The sequence below is a fragment of the Hyperoodon ampullatus genome (genome assembly GCF_949752795.1).
Source record: "Hyperoodon ampullatus genome assembly, chromosome: 2".
NCBI lineage: Eukaryota > Metazoa > Chordata > Mammalia > Artiodactyla > Ziphiidae > Hyperoodon > Hyperoodon ampullatus.
In genome coordinates, this window is record NC_136915.1 from 102144227 (window position 1) to 102162563 (window position 18337).

Consider the following 18337-nt stretch of genomic DNA (forward strand, 5'->3'; position numbering starts at 1 on the left):
CTTTCTCCTGGATTTTACACCATGCACTTCTTCTCTTTGCTAATTTTAATCTGTATCCTTTCACTGCCATAAAATCAACCATGAGTATAAGAGCTTTTCTTAATTCTGTGAGTCCTTCCAGCAAATCACTGAACCTGAGGATGGTCTTGGGGACCCCCAACAAAACAAGGAAAGGAAGAAACAGCATGCAAACCAAGAAGAGCAGGTGCGAAGTTCACAAATGGAAAAAAAAGAATAGGAGTCTATAGATAGAAAACTATATGTATATATAATTATATATATGTAAAATATTGAGAAGGTTCTTAAGAAATTTGTAACATCTTAATGAAGGAATATCTCTGAAGGAATATCTCTGAAGAGACATTCTGTTCTGAGCAAGAAACATTCAATATATAAAAGTATCCATTATACTTTTATGTATGATTTGATGCAAGTCATACCAGGTTTTGTTTTTTGAACTCAATAAGCTCATTCTTAGATTCTTACCATTTCTACTTCTACCTGGCAAGCTGACATCACAGTTTATGACTTTTTATCTTTTTCAAAAAATGTAGATGGCAAAAGGATACCTAAACATTGCAGAAGAAACACAACCCAAAGTACAGGAGGAATAGAGGGATACATTTAAGAAAGACTCTTATTTGCCATAAAGGTTTTCAGAGAAGCTTGGAATTCAGAAATCTAAGGCATGAAAGAACCCCCAATGAGACACAGGAAAATTTAAGTCTGCAGACCATCAGACAAACCCATTCTTATGCTGACTACTTACTTCTGTCAGATTACCCAGCAGCCAAGGTGTCTTACCACCAAAACAAAAAGAGTTGAAGCTTCTTTAGGGATCTTTCTGCTATTTACTTCTATATTTATAAATAAATTTTTAAATTATATAAATGTTTGTGTTGAAAATGTGAGTCATTTTCCATTCGAGTTTATGAGTAACAATGCCCTTGTAATTAGTGATCAGATGAGCGTGCTCCTGACTCAATCACTCAGTACTAGTTGTCATGTTGAGTTTTGATTACTATGCAAAACTGAAACCCAAACTTCAAAGCCAAAGCTACAGACCAAATTTTTTTGTTTTGTTTTTTTAAATTTTTATTTATTTATTTTCATTTTTGGCTGTGCTGGGTCTTCGTTTCTGTGCGTGGGCTTTCTCTAGTTGGGGCGAGCGGGGGCCACTCTTCATCGCGGTGCGCAGGCTTCTCACTGTCGCGGCCTCTCTTGTTGCGGAGCACAGGCTCCAGACGCGCAGGCTCAGTAGTTGTGGCACACGGGCCTAGGTGCTCTGCGGCATGTGGGATCTTCCCAGACCAAGGCACGAACCCGTGTCCCCTACATTGGCAGGCAGATTCTCAACCACTGTGCCACCAGGGAAGCCCCTACCGACCAAGTTTTACGCATAACGTCCCTAGAACTGATTTCATTACTTCAAAGTTCTGAGAGACTCATTCATACCTATTAGATTAATTTCTTTTAAGTGTCAATTTACTAAAATGTATAATTTATTGGGGGGGTGTTTAAAGGCTAAAATAGACAAGTCTACAAACTAGTTTATCTCCACAGTGTTGTTAACTGGAATTTAGCTTCATTAAATTGGTGGACTTCTATTCAAGATGGATCACTAAGCAGATCTAAGACCACCTGACCCCCAACTCAAACACAGAAATGGCTAACATATAACAAATTAAAGGTCTAAAAATATATAACTGAGTCTACAACCAAGAAGTCAAAATTTGAAGTGCCATAAACAAAAAGGGCACTCAAAGCCTAAGTGGTAAGGCAGTGATGTAAGTGGGCCACAGGGGTTATTGTTACCACCGTTGGGAAAAGGAAGACAAAGGTTAAAAGTTAAAACTGAACTCCCTCAATAAAGCCATAGGGCAGGCTTTAAGTACTCTAAAACCTAAAATCCTTGCCAGCCGTGGAGTCATCCACGAGAAGTCTGAACACAAACAAGCTTCCTGCATAGATACATAACCAAAGTGTGTACTACCTGCACAGTACATAGAAAGGCCAAGTCAAGAAACTAATAAGAAGCTTGTCTAGGAGTAGCTTCCAGGTTGGTGAACTTGGGGATATTCAGGAAGAGTGACATACTTAGTGAGCATGGAAGGTCCACACCTTTTCCCACATACCTTGCCCTATGCATCTCTTCCAACTGGCTGTTCCTGAGCTATATTCTTTTATAATAACTGGTAATCTATCCAATGCCGGATGACTTAGAAGTTCATGTAGTGATGCAATCTCCAGCCCTGAACCTTCGTGTCCTGGCACCAGTTCTTCTGAGATTTCAGAAACACTGAATGGAAAACTGGAAGTAAATCTATTATGAACCAGAAGGAACCCAAGGAAACCAGTCCATCATACTAGTCATCTTTCCCAAGGCTGAACTCAACGTTTCTCTTCTGTTCTCTATCCTAAGTTCAAGTTCTTATTTAAAATCTCCTTTTAATCAACTCAGAACTCCAAACAAAATGTCCACGAAGCAGAAGTCATTATTTTTGCCTAACAGCTACTTGTTTTCCTGGGATTCCTCTTTAGGTAAGTAAATTCAAATATTCATTCAACAACAACAAAAAGAAGCTTGTCTGGACCCTTACAAACACAAAACCATCTCATTAGAACTCCTCCCAACCCAAGGCACAAGTGGAACTCCCACTGAAGATAAGCTCATAAATAAAACTACAATGCACATGAAGAAATTTCAGTACTATTACAGTCAACAAATACAATAAACCAAGAAGTAGAAACCTAATCCACAGAAGACAATCAGTCTGATAAAGACTTCAAATATGTGTAAAATTTTCACAAACTGACAAATGGGATCTATGAAAATGGGTAGATCTGAAAAAGAATCAAGAAAATAAAATTATTGAATAAACTCACAACACAAGTTAAATAATAAGTGATAACTGTAAAAAAAATTATCAAGGTAGAAGATATGAAGAAATCACATAGAATTCAACAGAGATAAGGAGAGATAGAAACCACAAAATAGAAGAAGCAAGCTAAAGTACTGAATGAGACTTTCTGGCGGTGACAACCTCCCCACAAGAACAAGCCTCTCACAAAGGATCTCCTTCATCCCTCTCCAGAAAAGAAGAAGAAACATAAGAAGAAGCACCTGGTGCAGGGCCCCAATTCCTATTTCATGGATGTGAAATGCTCAAGATGCTATAAAATCACCACTGTCTTTAGCCATGCACAAACATTTTTTTCTGTTGGCTGCTCTACTATCTTCTGCCAGCCTACAGAAGGAAAAAGCAAGGCTTACAGAAGGATGCTCCTTCAGACAGAAGCAGCACTAAAATCACCCTGAATCAAGATGAATGGGAAACCATCCCAATAAATACATTTTGGATACTAAAAAAAAAAAAAAAAAAAAAAAAGTCGGGGGGGACTGAATAAGAAACTCTAGCATGTGTCAAATAGAAGTTCTAAAAGTTCATGAAGGAACTGAAGTAGAGATGCTAAAGAGATAACAGCTGGAAATTTCAGAACTAAAGAAATGAACCCTCAGATTGCAATCCAAGTCCTGAGCAGGGTAAATAAAAATAAATGTGCACACATAAACATAGCAAAAATGAAGAACTTTTTTTTTTTTTTTGGCAGTGCCATGTGGCTTGCAGGACCTCAGTTCCCTGACCAGGGACTGAACTCAGGCCACGGCAGTGAAAAGCCCAGAATCCTAACCACTAGGCCACCAGGGAACTCCCGAAAAAAACTCTTAATAACTACTAGTAATAGAAGAAAATCAGACTTACACCTGACCTCATCAGTAAAAAAAAAACTGTCAAAAGATAACAGGAATGTTTATCTTCAAAGCTGTTAGAGAAAATAACAGTCAACCAGCAATCTGTATCCTGATTAATATTATTCAAGAATATAAGCAAATCAAATTATCAGACATATAACAGTACTTATTCATTGCTGTAAGAATAAAGCATTAGACTGAACCATATAAAACTGCCAGTATTTGACCACTTGTGACCTGCAAATATGGTAATTTTATACAGTTCAACCTGATATTTAAGAACATGGAAAAATACTTAGAAGTTACAAAAATTAATGAGCAAAGGCATCAATAAAACATATTGATATCTAAATGCATGGGCTAAAAGTAAATATTATATAAAAGAGAGATTAAAAAATTAAAGTAAAATACCAAAATATAATAATCTGTTCTATTATAATTAAACTTCAGCTTTAAAAAATCATTCTAATTACAATATGAATGGAAAATTGAGGTATGATTAAAATTATGTCAATTAAAATAAGGTAAAAACCTTACCTTAACAAAATAAGCAAAGGCCTTGAAATTCAATCACACAAACTGGAGAGTCAAATTTCAGAAATTCCAGGCATCTCTATTAGTTGGCACCTTTTTTTCCAGTCTGATTCACATAAATTGGCTCAGGAGACACTGGGGACACAGGAACTCTCTGCCACCCCACAATCCTTGTCAGATGTTTCCCAGCCCAACTCTGCTCTACCTTGTACTTCTGCCCTTATCCCAGGAAGAATTTTAACCTGCCCGTTTGAAAACAAAGGCTGTGTTGGGGACAGGAAATAATCAAATTATACCTATATTTGCATTAGTACAAGGTTTTACTGTAAGATCAGGTAGTATTTACTGGGAAATTTATATGTATTAGTTCATTCAGTCCTCGTAACAGCTTTGTAAAGTAGGTTCAATTACTATCCCCACTTCAAAGGTGAAAAAACTGAGGTTCAGAGAGATTAGATAATGTTCTCAAGCTATTTGACAATGTAAATGGAGGGGAGAGGAGACCAAGGTCTGAAACCTAAATGTCTGAACCTACAGCCAATGCTCTTAAAACCTATGCTAAACTAGCCCTCTAATTAAAAGGCTGGTCTATTAGTAACAAAATAAGAGACCAAACTAAGGAAATCATAAGAGAAACGTAGATGATAATTTAGAGGCAGAACTGATTTACTTAATGAATGAATATGTGAAGATGGAGAGGTAACAGTTATAGCAAGGGAAGAAATTTGAAATTCTAGATGATTTGCAAGTTTCTGGCATGGGTAATTCATGGATAATTACACGATTACTCAAAATGAGGGAAAAGTAATTTTAGCCAGAATGTAATGAATAAGTTTCGGATAGACTGTTTAGCATAGTTCTAGAACTGAAGAGTGTGAACCACCAGCATATAAGTATTTCAAATCTGAAGTGCAGTTATGATTAGTGAAGGGAGAATAGGATCAAGGACAATACCCCTTTGTACACCAATATTTATGGGTTAAGCAAAAGAAAAGGAGGTCTCAGATTTAGGAGACAAATTCCAAACATCTTCAACTGCAAATCACAATAAGTACATTTTACATGAAACACATACATGTAGCTGAAATAAATGAAATCAAACAAGGGTCAACTACTTTTTCCATTAACCACTCATGATCCTGTCGTGCCTGTAGCAATTTACTTTTAGAATCACACACTATCCTTAAGTATCAGCTGACTCTTGGCATAACTTAACAATCTTTTTATTCAGCCCTAGTTCTCTTTCCCATACCATGGAGTAGTTAGTTCAAATCTTCAATCATCAATTCCCCTCCTTTCCCTTAGAAAGTAATTATGAATAAAAAAATACAGACATGTTTTTCAGGTGGAGAAGGGAGTGGAAGGGAATTTACACCTATGGCCTCTAATTACCTAAGTGGGAGGCCAGATCAAGTGATGAGGGTGAGTCTTGTGAGTTGACTGTTGAAAGTCTGAATTGAATAATTCAGGGAACAGGAAAAAGAGGCTGGAGAGAATAAGATTAGTGGGTAGTGTCAAGAGCCCCAAGTTTGAAAGGTATAACCATTCCCAATGCTAATTCCTCCCTTCACCTTGCACCTATCTCCCGTTCATCTCTATTCCTTCCCTGTGTGCACACAATAGTAGGCACCTAGGAAGAAGTACATATTTGCTAAGAAGGAAGAAGGCAAAAAATAACTAGATCCTGAAGCAACAAGTCACTGATCTTTTCCACAGAAATTTTGTAACAGTGGAAGTAGCAGCACAAAGATTTGTATATGAATACGGGGGAGCTAGAAATATGAAATGTTAAATATGTTGCCCATTCTTACAAAACAAGCTGTCAATAAAGAGAGCGAAAGAATGGAGAGGCAGAATAAAGTAGTATACTGCTTTATACAGGAAAAAATTGGAGATATAATACAGAAAATAACAATTAATTTATAATCAAATTGGCTTAACTCTACAAACTAATACCATACAGAATGTGTATTTAAATTATTAGTAGTACGTATCCAGTAAGTCTGCACAAGTCAGTTTTACCACTGTGGTGATCAGTTTGTAATGTATAAAAATATCGAATCACTGTCGTACACCTGAAATTAATGTAATACTGTAAGTCAATTATGCAAAAAACTGAACACTTGTCATGTACAAAAGAATATTTGTAACACATATGCAGGCTGAGCACAATAAAAGAAAAACTCGAAAAGCCAAAAAAAAATTTTTTTTTACCACTAAATATAGAACTGGCTTAAGCTGAAGTCATAGTTATATATGGCCACTTATGTGCACAAATGATCATATAAGACCTAACACTGATTATCAAACATAAAAATATATTTAGGAAATACAGTAATTAAGCATGGATGTTATCATAAAGCTTCTTGATATTCTTTAAGCTTCCTAATTCTTAAAGATAGATCTTTAAATTAAAATTCAAAAACCTAACATACTCAGAAAATTATGAGTAAATTCATTACCAAATATAGCAATCTAATTCCAGTACTCAGCATTGTTTGAAATAAGGTTGAAGTTTTTTCAGTATTAAGAGAAACTTGTGTAAAAAATAACATACTTTTAAACTGGTAATGGGGGCAAGTTACAGCCTGCTAGCTACAAAAAAGCACAGTTTAAAAAATAATAAACAGTTCAGCCAATAACTTATTAAGAATTATTTTTATACTTCTAAAGGAAAAGAAGAAAGGAGAAAGCTATAGAGATAGTATTTGTACTACAAAGCATAAAATATAAACCACCTGGTCCTTTACAGAAAAAGTACTGAACATCTAGTTTGAATGAATGATTTTTCACTAACTCACGAACTTCAAGATAGTTCTTGAATTCAAGTATTCAAATCCAAAACTAAAGGAATTCTGAGTCTTCTTTGTGGATACAGCTCACAGGAGAGAGGGCTTCAATCTGTGTATACATACATGTGCTTACTTGCATGCACCTAGGTTTTCTTTACTCTCTTTTCATGGGGGAAGGAGGCATGGAACTGAAAAGTCCTAGTGGAACCTGGAGCCTTCACTATGAAGAGCCAGGATTCCATGGCTGCCTGGTTCACCGCATCTACTTATTCATTGCCTCCTTTAGGAGGCCATCTGAATTTTGCACTGACAGGCTCAATCAGTCAGTCAGTCCCTGGATCATGAGGACTGTTCCAACCCCAGCTGTACAAGCTGAGCAGGGAAACAGTAAGGCTCTGCTACTCTTGGACTAAGGTAATTAATTTGAAAATGTATTTATTAAAGGGCAGCTGAAACAAAGTTTATCATGTCTTTCATGGTCTGCTAGTTCACCACTGACCAATAAAACCATCCCCCACAAAACTGACCCTGTAAAGGGAGCCATACTCATGAATAGGCAAAGAATAAGTATATTCCATCTGAGGAAGTTCAGTAACTTGAGGGAGACCAAGGTAAACAATCAGAACCAGCTGACTGGCTCCTACTGAGGCAGAACTAGTGGAAGAAACAAAAGAGAACTTAACTAGAAAAAAAAAAGCTTACTCTAGAAATGCAATTAGAATATACATTGCAAGTACAAAAAAAAGAGCTCTGCTAAAATTAAATAAACGTGATTTTCATTTATAAAAACAGAAGACCTGGGGCTTCCCTGGTGGCGCAGTGGTTGCGAGTCTGCCTGCCGATGCAGGGGACGCAGGCTCGTGCCCCGGTCTGGGAAGATCTCACATGCCGCAGAGCGGCTGGGCCCGTGAGCCATGGCCGCTGAGCCTGCGCATCCGGAGCCTGTGCTCTGCAACGGGAGAGGCCACAGCAGTGAGAAGCCCGCGTACCACACACACACACAAAAAAAACAGAAGACCTGAAAGAAAAAAAAAGGTAACTTCTAAGAAGCAAATTAATCAAATTAAGAAACATACCTAAAACAAAAGAAAGGTTTAAAGAGAAAAGAATAAACAAATAAATATCAGCAAATGGAGGTGGGTGGAAGGAGGTAGAACCAAAAAAAAGGGGAAAAACAGTATAGCATTAGATAAGTCTAATTTGACCTCAAAAAGCATTAAATAGGACAAGGAGAAATTTTATTTAACAGTGAAGTATACAATCCATAAACTGTCATAAACTTTTATGCAACAAACAGGATGCCAGCCACAAACAAAAAGTAAAAATATGTGAATATACACAAACCTAATGGTAAAACATAAAATTTAGTGGCTCTTGAACTCATATATCCTTATCTAAATTCTGAAATACAGAAAATTTTGATGAAAGTTTAGCTTCAAAACACATTTAGGGAAAAAGACCTGACCTGAACTGGCATGAAACTATATCTTTATGTCCCTACTAAGTGTAAATACTGCTGCAAAATATTAAGGTATTTCATTACAAGGACACTACCACAGACCCTGCTGAAAGGTCAAGTACCTCTTTCCTCTCTAAAATATGAAAATTTATGTATCCCAATAGGCACTTGACACAAAGCTGAATCCATGAATGGAATCTTTTAACATAAAAATAATAAAATATTTTTGTTTTCATATGTCCATAAAACTTTAATCATGTAACCTGGCCATGACAAAAAAAAGTAAAAGGTTTTACTGACTATATAGATGGACATAATCCAATAACTCTAAAAATAAATAAATAAATAGATAAAAATACGACCTCCCCACCCCACAAAAGACCTGAAATGATTCCTAAATAAGAAATGATATTCTGGCTCAAACAGGAAATTTTTAAGTGAAAAAAATTTTAAACTACCAAAATGGAAAATATTTTGTAACTTTTTATTTTATAACAAATTATCACTCAGCAAAATACAAAGGGAGGAAAATATTTGGCCTTTGTGCCTTTTCTTATAACAATTAATGAACATGAACTTATCTTTTAAAGATACACATAGTTACAGTTAAACTACTGAAGTCAAAGAAATTTTTGAAAGAAGTAAGAAAAAAGTGACTCCTGATGTATAAGGGAACGACAATAAGATTAACAGTAGACTTCGCAGAAACAACAGAGGCCAGAAAGCAATGGGATGACATATTTCAAAGTGGTGAAAGAAAAAATTACCAACCAAGAATTCTATATTCATCAAAACTAACCTACAAAAATGAAAATGAAATAAAGAAATCCTCATATAATCATGGGTTGAGAGAATTCATTTCAAGTTGACCTGTCTTAAAAGAAGATCCTCAGATTGAAAGAAAGTGTCCTCAGACAGTAACTCAAATGCCTATAGAAATAAACAGCACAGGTAAGGTTAACTAAGCTGGTAAATGTATTAAAGAATATAAATTTATTTGTTCTCTTCCCTTAACTGATTTTTTTAAAGTTGCATAAAACAATAATAGCACAAAGGAGGAGAGAGGAAATGGAGTCACACTGGCTAGCACCAGGACATAACACCAAACCATAACCCAAACCCCCAAAGAAATTAGAGTACCAAAAATGGTAAATATATACAGGTTAATATGAAAGACTATGTATTTTTTTCTTTCTTCCCTTCTTTAAAAACCATAAAAGTGTATAAACTATGACTATAACAGTATTGCTGGGTTTACAGCATATAAATGGAACATATGTAACAACAGTAGCACAAAGGAAGGAAAAGGTAATAAAGCAGCCATACTGGAGAAAGTTTCTATATTTTACTGAAATCAAGTTAGTACTAATCTAAAGTAGACTGTGATAAACTAAGAGACATACTGGAATCTCTAGAGCAATCACTAACAAAGGAATTAAAATGGAACACTATGAAGTATCTATGTAATACAAAAGAAAGCAAATAAGGAAGAACCAAGGAACAAAAAAATACATTACATAGGAAACAAATAGCAAAACAACTAACACAGATTTGATCATATAAATAATGATAGTAAGTGAGAATGAATTAAGCACTCCAATCAAAAGGTAAGATTGTCACACTAGATACCAAAAAAAAAAAAAGATTAAATATATGCTGCTTACAAGAGACACACTTTAGAGATCAAAGACATAAATAGGATGAAAGAAAAAAAGATGCAAAAAACATGTCATGGAAACTGTTACTATGCAAGAGCTGGAGTAGCTATACTAATATCAGATAAAATAGTTTTCAAGAAAAAAGTTACTAGACACAAACTGAACATTTTATAATTATAAAGATGTCAATTCTAAGGAAGATATAATTATAACCATATGTGCACCTAACAAGACTGCTTCAAAATATATAAGAAAAGCCTAGTAGAACTGAAGGGAGATGGACAAAACAAAGCACAAAGATGAACAAATGAGTGGGGGAAAAAACACACAGGCCCACTACCTGTGAAACATTATCAAGTGGTTTAATATATGTGTAACTGGAATTCCAGAGAGGATATAAAAAAAGATCAGAAAATATTTTTTAAGAGAAAATGGTCAAATTTTCTCCAACTTTAACAAAAATAACCCAAAATTTAATAATCTCTGAGGATTATACCTCTAAATAAAACCATGCCAGGAACTCCCCAGCAGTCCAGTGATTAAGACTCGGCACTTCCAATGCAGGGGGTGAGGGTTCGAACCCTGTTCAGGGAACTAAGATCCCACATGCAGCATGGTGTGGCCAAAAAAACAAAACAAAACAAAAAAAACAAACAAAGAACAACCCACACCAAAGCACATCATAAAATCAATTGCTAAAAACTAATAATAAAGAGTACACCCTAACAGCAGAGTAGGGGAAAAGACACATTACATACAAAGGAACAAAGATAACAATGACAGCACACCTTGCATTAGAAACTACAGAAGCCAGAAGCTGTTAATGGAATGCCATCTTTAAAGCAGTGAAAGCAAAGAAAACAGACACATGAATAAACAAACCAACTGAAATTACAAACTACAGGGGGGAAAACAAACAGCAAAGATTACAGACATAGAATTAGTGTATAAATATAAAATGAATGTTTAATGTAATAAAAACAGAATAGCATTAATTATGACCAAGGGAAAACAATACAAAAATAGATTGAAAAAAACCGCCCAGAAATTAAGAAACAAAAACAACTAAGTAATAAATTTAGAAGCATTAAAATGAATGGAGACCATGACAAAGATAAAAGTATAATGAAACTTTTCAGTACACTTTTGAATGGAATTAAAAAAAAATAACAAGGAAGTAAATAACACAATACATTCTGGAATAAAAACATATGTTTTTAGTATTAGTGTAGAATACTGACAAAATTTAATCTTGTATTTAGTTACCAAAAACAAACAAGAAAAAAACTTCCAATTCAGACTGTACTGATTTGTACAGTCCACATCTTGATTATGACCCAATGAAAATGTTTACAAAGTAAAAATAAATGAAATGGTCACATACACAAAAGGCAAAAGAAAAATGGATTCCAGTTGGAAATACAAACTAAAATTACAAGCTCTCCAGAAAACAGTGTAGCAGAAACAGCTAATACTCAAAGACATTAAATCTATCCTATCTTTCAACCTAAATGTCTATCAACAGATGAATGGATAAAGAAGATGTAGTATATATATACAATGGAATATTATTCAGCCATAAATAATGAAATAATGCCTTTTTCAGCAACAGAGATGGACCTAGAGATTATATTAAATGAAGTGAGACAAAGACAAATATCATATGATATCACTTATCTGTGGAATCTAAAACAATGATACAAACTTATTTACAAAATAGAAATAGACTCACAGACATAGAAAACAAACTTATGGTTACCAAAGGGGATGGGGGGGGTAAATTAGGAGTTTGGAATTAACATATTAACATTACTATACATAAAACAGACAAACAATGGGAATTCCCTGGTTGCCTAGTGGTTAGGATTCTGGGCTTTCACTGCCATGGCCCAGGTTCAATCCCTGATCAGGGAACTGAGATCCTGCAAGCCACACACCATTTTTAAAATTTCCAAATCAAGATGGTTTTACAGAAGAGTAATGTTTAAATAACAGACCAGCATTCCATTATTATTTAAGCTAATCTACAAAAAGAGTGAAAAAAGGAAAATTCCCAATTCATTTTAAAGTCCAACATTACTTTAACATTAAAAGTTGGCAAAAACAACGCAAAAGAAGAAAATGGCAGACTATTCTAACATATTGATTAAAATATTGAATAAAATACAAGTTGATCATAATATTCTTCTGACAGATTACTAAACTTCATATAGGAATTCAAGGATTATTCGACAGCAAAGATATTAACAAAATAATCATATTAAAACAACTAAAGGAGAAAACCATACGGTTATATAAGTAGATGCTAAAGTGGCATATGATAAAATTCAGATAATAAAAACTCTAAGGAATAGAAGCAAACAACTTAAATATGAAAAGAATCATTTCCCCCAAACCATCAAATAGCATTCAAAAATATCAAAACATTAAAAAACTTTTCAAGTCAGAAACGAACAAGCACGACTCATCAAAAAGGCAATACAACAAAATAATGCCCCAAACTCTAGAACCAGACTAATTAGGATTAAATTCTAAGCCCATCCCCTTCTGCACTGTGTGACTTTGGGTTAGCTTGTTAACCTTGGAGTCTAGGTTTCCCATTTGTAAAATAAGGATCGTAATAGTACCTACCTCAAGGGGTGTTGGAAGAGCACATGGATTAACAAATGTAAACTCCAACACACAGTAAGTACTCAGAAAATGGTAGCTATTATTATAAGTTACAATTTGTCTCAAAGATTTTACAGCATCATTGTGTAACAGACCTTTCTATAATAATGGAAATGTGCTATATCTGTACTGTCCAGTGCAGCAGCCAATATAACAAGTGGCCACTGAGCACTTCAAAAGGTGCTCAGTGTAACTAACAAAATAAATTTTTTAATTTTAGTTAGCTAAAATTTAAATAACCACAAGTAACTAGCGGCAACAGTACAGGACAATTCAGACCTAGAAAAAATATCTGAGATATGACTTTTTTTAAAAAAGACTAAAACTTTTTCAATTTTTGAGAAAATAAAATTTTTAAAAAAATTGACAGCTAGCCAACTTCCACTAATGGAAGAATGAAAAGTGAATCCTCAGAATTCCCTGGTGGCACAGTGGTTAAGAATCCGCCTGCCAATGCAAGAGACACGGGTTCTATCCCTGGTCCAGGAAGATCTCACATGCTGTGGAGCAACTAAGTCTGTGCGCCGCAATTACTGAACCTGTGCTCTAGAGCCCGTGTGCCACAACTACTGAAACCCGCACACCTAGAGCCTGTGCTCTGCAACAAGAGAAGCCACCGCAATGAAAAGCGCACACACCGCAACGAAGAGTACTCCTCTCGCCATAACTAGAGAAAGCCCGTGCACAGCAACGAAGACCCAACGCAGTCAAAAAAAAAAAAAAGAGCGAATCCTCCCCTAAAAACTTGACAAAACTGTCACACATGAAGAACCCACCTATTTCAAAGTACTGGGAAACAACCATTATGAGACAAAATGCAGTGCTTATTCTACGAAAAACTGCTAGAGTTTCTGGTAAAAACAGTGGAAGGCACTGGCCTTCTTGCCTGAGGATGATCCTAAAAACAGCAGCTTTGTTCCCGTACCATATACAAAAATAAACTCAAAATGCATTAAAGACCTAAGTGTAAAACCAGACACAATAAAACTAAAACAAAACACAGAACACTCTTTGACATAAATGGTAGCAATATTTTTTGGATCTGTCTCCTAAGGCAAAGGAAACAAAACCAAAAATAAACAAATGGGACCTAATTAAACTTAAAAGCTTTTGCCCAGCAAAGGAAACCACCAACAAAACAAAAAGACAACCTACTGAATGGGAGAAAATATTTGTAAATGATATGACCGATAACGGGTTAATATCCAAAATATATACATGGCTCATATAACTCAATATCAAAGGAAAAAAACCCAATTAAAAAAAATTGGCAGAAGACCTGAATAGACATTTTTCCAAACAAGATATACAGATGGCTGACAGGCACATGAAAAGATGCTCAACATCACTAATCACGAGAGAAATGCATATCAAAACCACAATGAGTTATCACCTCACATCTGTCAGAATGGCTATTATCAAAAGGACCACAACAAATGTTGATGAGAATGTGGAGAAAAGGGAAGGAACCCACCTACACTGTTAGTGGGAATGTAAATTGCTGCAGCCACTTTGGAAAACAGTATGGAAGTTCCTTAAAAAACTAAAAACAGGGGGCTTCCCTGGTGGCGCAGTGGTTGAGAATCTGCCTGCTAATGCAGGGGACATGGGTTCGAGCCCTGGTCTGGGAGGATCCCACATGCCACGGAGCAACTAGTCCCGTGAGCCACAACTACTGAGCCTGCGCGTCTGGAGCCTGTGCTCCGCAACAAGAGAGGCCGCGATAGTGAGAGGCCCGTGCACCGCGATGAAGAGTGGCCCCTGCTTGCCACAACTAGAGAAAGCCCTCGCACAGAAACGAAGACCCAACACAGCAAAAATAAATAAATTAATTAATAAACTCCTACCCCCAACAAAAAAAAAAAAAAAGAAGAACAACATTCACTTAAAAAAAAACTAAAAGTAGAACTACTATATGATCCAGCAATTCTACTCCTGGGAATATATCTGAAGAAAATGAAAACACTAATTTGAAAAGATACATGCACTCCAATGTTCATAGCAGCATTATTTACAATGGCCAGGATATGGAAGCAACCTAAGTGTCCATCAATGGATGAATGGATAAAGAAGAACTGGAAAAATACACACACACACACACACACACACACACACACACACACACACACACACACACAATGGAATACTATTCAGCCATAAAAAAAGAATGAAATCCTGACATTTACAACAACATGGATGGACCTGGAATGTACTGTGCTTAGTGAAATAAGTCAAACAGAGAAAGACAAATACTGTATGTTATCACTTACATGCTGAATCTAAAAAATAAAACAATGAATGGATATCAGAAACAGACTCACAGATATGGAAAACATATCAGTAGGGAGAGTGAAGGAGGAGGGGCAAGATAAAGGTAGGTGATTAGGAGGCACAAACTACTATGTATATAATAAATAAGCTACAAGAAGATATTGTACAGCACAGAGAAAACAGCCATATTTTATAATAACATTTTTGTTTTTTATTTTTCTTGTTTTTCTTTATATAATAACTTTGAATGGAGTACAATCTATAAAAATATTTATTCACTCTGTTGTACACCTGAAACTAATGTAACACTGTAAATCAACTATACTTCAATTTAAAAAAAAAAGCAAAATAGCAGCTTTGCTGCCATATGAAGCAGGATCAATTAGGTCAGGAGGGCAAATGTGAGCAGAACATTTGCCAGCTATAAGTAGGTATCCAAGTTAGGAAAGAACAGCTTCCCTATACTGTAGCAGCAGCACATTCAGAAAATTAATATAAGACACTTCAAATGAGAGAGTCACAGAAGAACTAAGACAAACTCTCCACACATAGCTGGCTAACTAAAAGGGACACCCAAGAAAGCCCAGCAAAAATGAAAGGCCAAGTGAGACTAAAAACTGGCTGCAACTTTTAATGTGTTTCCCAAACTAAACAGAGACGGATCATCAGTGGTGTGAGGCTGATAGGCTCAAGGTATTTGACCACAACTTCCACCCAAAGCACTGGCTGAACACCAAGCTATGCAGATACAGAAGCGAACCCTAGGAAGTCAGGCTAAATGATTAAAGTAAAAATACTGAAAAGAGATATCAGTGGCTGTAAGCTGTACAGACTCCATACTTTAAGCAAGTTACTAAAAAATACCAACAACCCACAGAAAAATAAAGCAGAATTCATAGTTGCTACAATATAATATAATCTAATTGACAAAACATACAAAGAAACAGAAAAGTGTGACTGAACCTGATGGTGGGGGGGGTGGGGGGTGGGGAATCAGTCAACTAATCAACTGAGTCCAGACACTGGAGTTAGAAGACAAAGATTTCAAAGCACCTAAGAATAAAGGTACTAAATAAAATACAATGGCAGTACTCAACATACAGGAAGTCTCAAGAGAGAACTAGGAACTATAATAACAATCCATAAGATGAAAAGTACAACATCCAAAATAAAAATTTCATCATACAGCTACACTCAATAGTAGACCTGAGAGACTTCCCTGGTGGTCCGATGGCTAAGATTCCACACTCCCAATGCAGGGGGCCCGGATTCGATCCCTGGTCAAGGAACTAGGTTCCACATGCATGCCTCAACTAAGAGTTTGCATGCCGCAACTAAAGATCCTGCACGTAGCAACGAAGATCCCACAACTAAGACCTGGCGCAGCGAAATAAATAAGTAAATACATTTTTAAAAAACTGTTAGAAAAATTGCAGACTTGAGTGAGCCTGTAGGTATCCAATCCTTAAAAGAGGGAAAAGACCCAAAAAAAAAAAAAAAAAGAAACGGCTTCTCAGAGACCAGGGAGACAAGATCAAGAATCCCAACATAAATGTAGTGGAAGTCCCAAGAGATGAAGAGTAAGGAGTAGGAAAAACGTTTGAGGAAATAATGGGCCAAAAACATCCCAAACTTGATGAAATACATTAATCTGCAGAGTCAAAAGGTGGAAGAACTCTCAAGCATAATAAAACAGAGAATCAAACCTTGATTTATCATACTCAAAACTGCTGAAAGGCAAAGATTTTCAAAGAAAATCTTGAAAGCAGCAAGAGAAAAACAATTTATCACACACAGAGAAACAATAATACTGACATCTGACTTTTCATCAGAAACAATGGAGACCAGAAAGCAATGAAATGACATATTTAAAGTAACTGAAAGACTGTAAAACCAAGAATTCTATATAAATCAAAAATATTCTTCAATATGAAAGCAAAATAAAGAAATCCTCAGATAAACAAAAATTAATAGAATGTCGCTAGCATATGTGTACCACAAAAAATACTAAATGAAGCCCATTCAGGCTGAAAAGAACTGAAATCAGACTATAACCTGAATCCACAGGATGGAAATGAGGAGCATTAGAAATGGTAAACATGGGAAACACAAAAGACTATTTTTTCCTCTTAATTTCTTAAAAAAAAAAAAACCATAAGATTGTTTAAAGCAATAATCAGAACAATGTACTGATAGTTTTTAAACATACAAATGAAATAATATGATAATAGTTACAAAGAAGAGAAATGGATCTATAGCAAAGTTGCTACATTTTAACAAAATTGATACAGTATTACCTTGAAGTGGCATGTAATAAACTAGACATATAATTGCTAGAGCTAAAACAAAAACAAAGTAGAAACAAAATGAGAGAAAAATTTAAAGAACGTTGAAAATACTAGTGAACACAAAAGATTTAGTAAAAGGAACCAAAAACTGACATGACAAAGATAGAAAACAAACACCCTAAATCCAACCATATCATTACTTACATTAAATATAAGTGGACTAAGCACTCCAATAAAAAGGCAGAGATTAGACTGGGTAAAACACAACTATGTGGCATCTTAAATATTCAGACCCAGAGACACAACAGGATGAAAGGGAAAAAAAGGAAAAAGATATACCATGAAGATAATAAACATAAGAGAGGTGGAGTGGTTATATTAACATCAGGAAAAACACTCTCAGTAAAACGTATTACTAAACACAAAGATAAACATTTTATATGCTAAAGGACCAATACATCAGAAATGTCTAACAATTATACATGTATATGCACCTAAAAAATACATTAAGCAAAACTAATAGAATGCGGGAATTCCCTGGTGGTCCAGTGGTTAGGGCTCCGAGCTTCCAGTGCAGGAGGCACAGGTTTGATCTCCGGTTGGGGAACTAAGATCCCACATGCAGCACAGCGCAGCTAAAAAAAAAAAAGCCAAAATAAAACCAAAAAAACCTAACAGAATGAAAGGAGAAATGGACAATTCAACAATGTCAGATGGAGATTGCAATACTCATTTCTCAGAAACTGATAAAAGCAACTATCTTAGTAAAACATAAAAGCCTTGAACAACACTGTAACCAACTTGATGTAACTGATCTACACAAACACTCCACACAAAGACAGTAGAATACAAATTCTACTAAAGCACAAATGAAACATTCTCAAGGACAGATCATGTATTAGTCCAAAGAT

At 35.5% G+C, this 18337-nt stretch overlaps 1 protein-coding gene and 1 pseudogene across 3 annotated transcripts in view; one reads left to right on the plus strand and one right to left on the minus strand.

Moving 5' to 3' along the window:
* TRIM33 (tripartite motif containing 33) overlaps positions 1-18337 on the minus strand; it is a gene marked incomplete at its 5' end in the record, with an annotated part of 158656 nt that overhangs the window by 83741 nt on the left and 56578 nt on the right. The gene's annotated exons all lie outside the window — the stretch shown is intronic.
* Positions 3152-3308, plus strand: LOC307047963 (small ribosomal subunit protein eS27-like; annotated as a pseudogene). Its single transcript has one exon. The product of its transcript is annotated as a small ribosomal subunit protein eS27-like (transcript).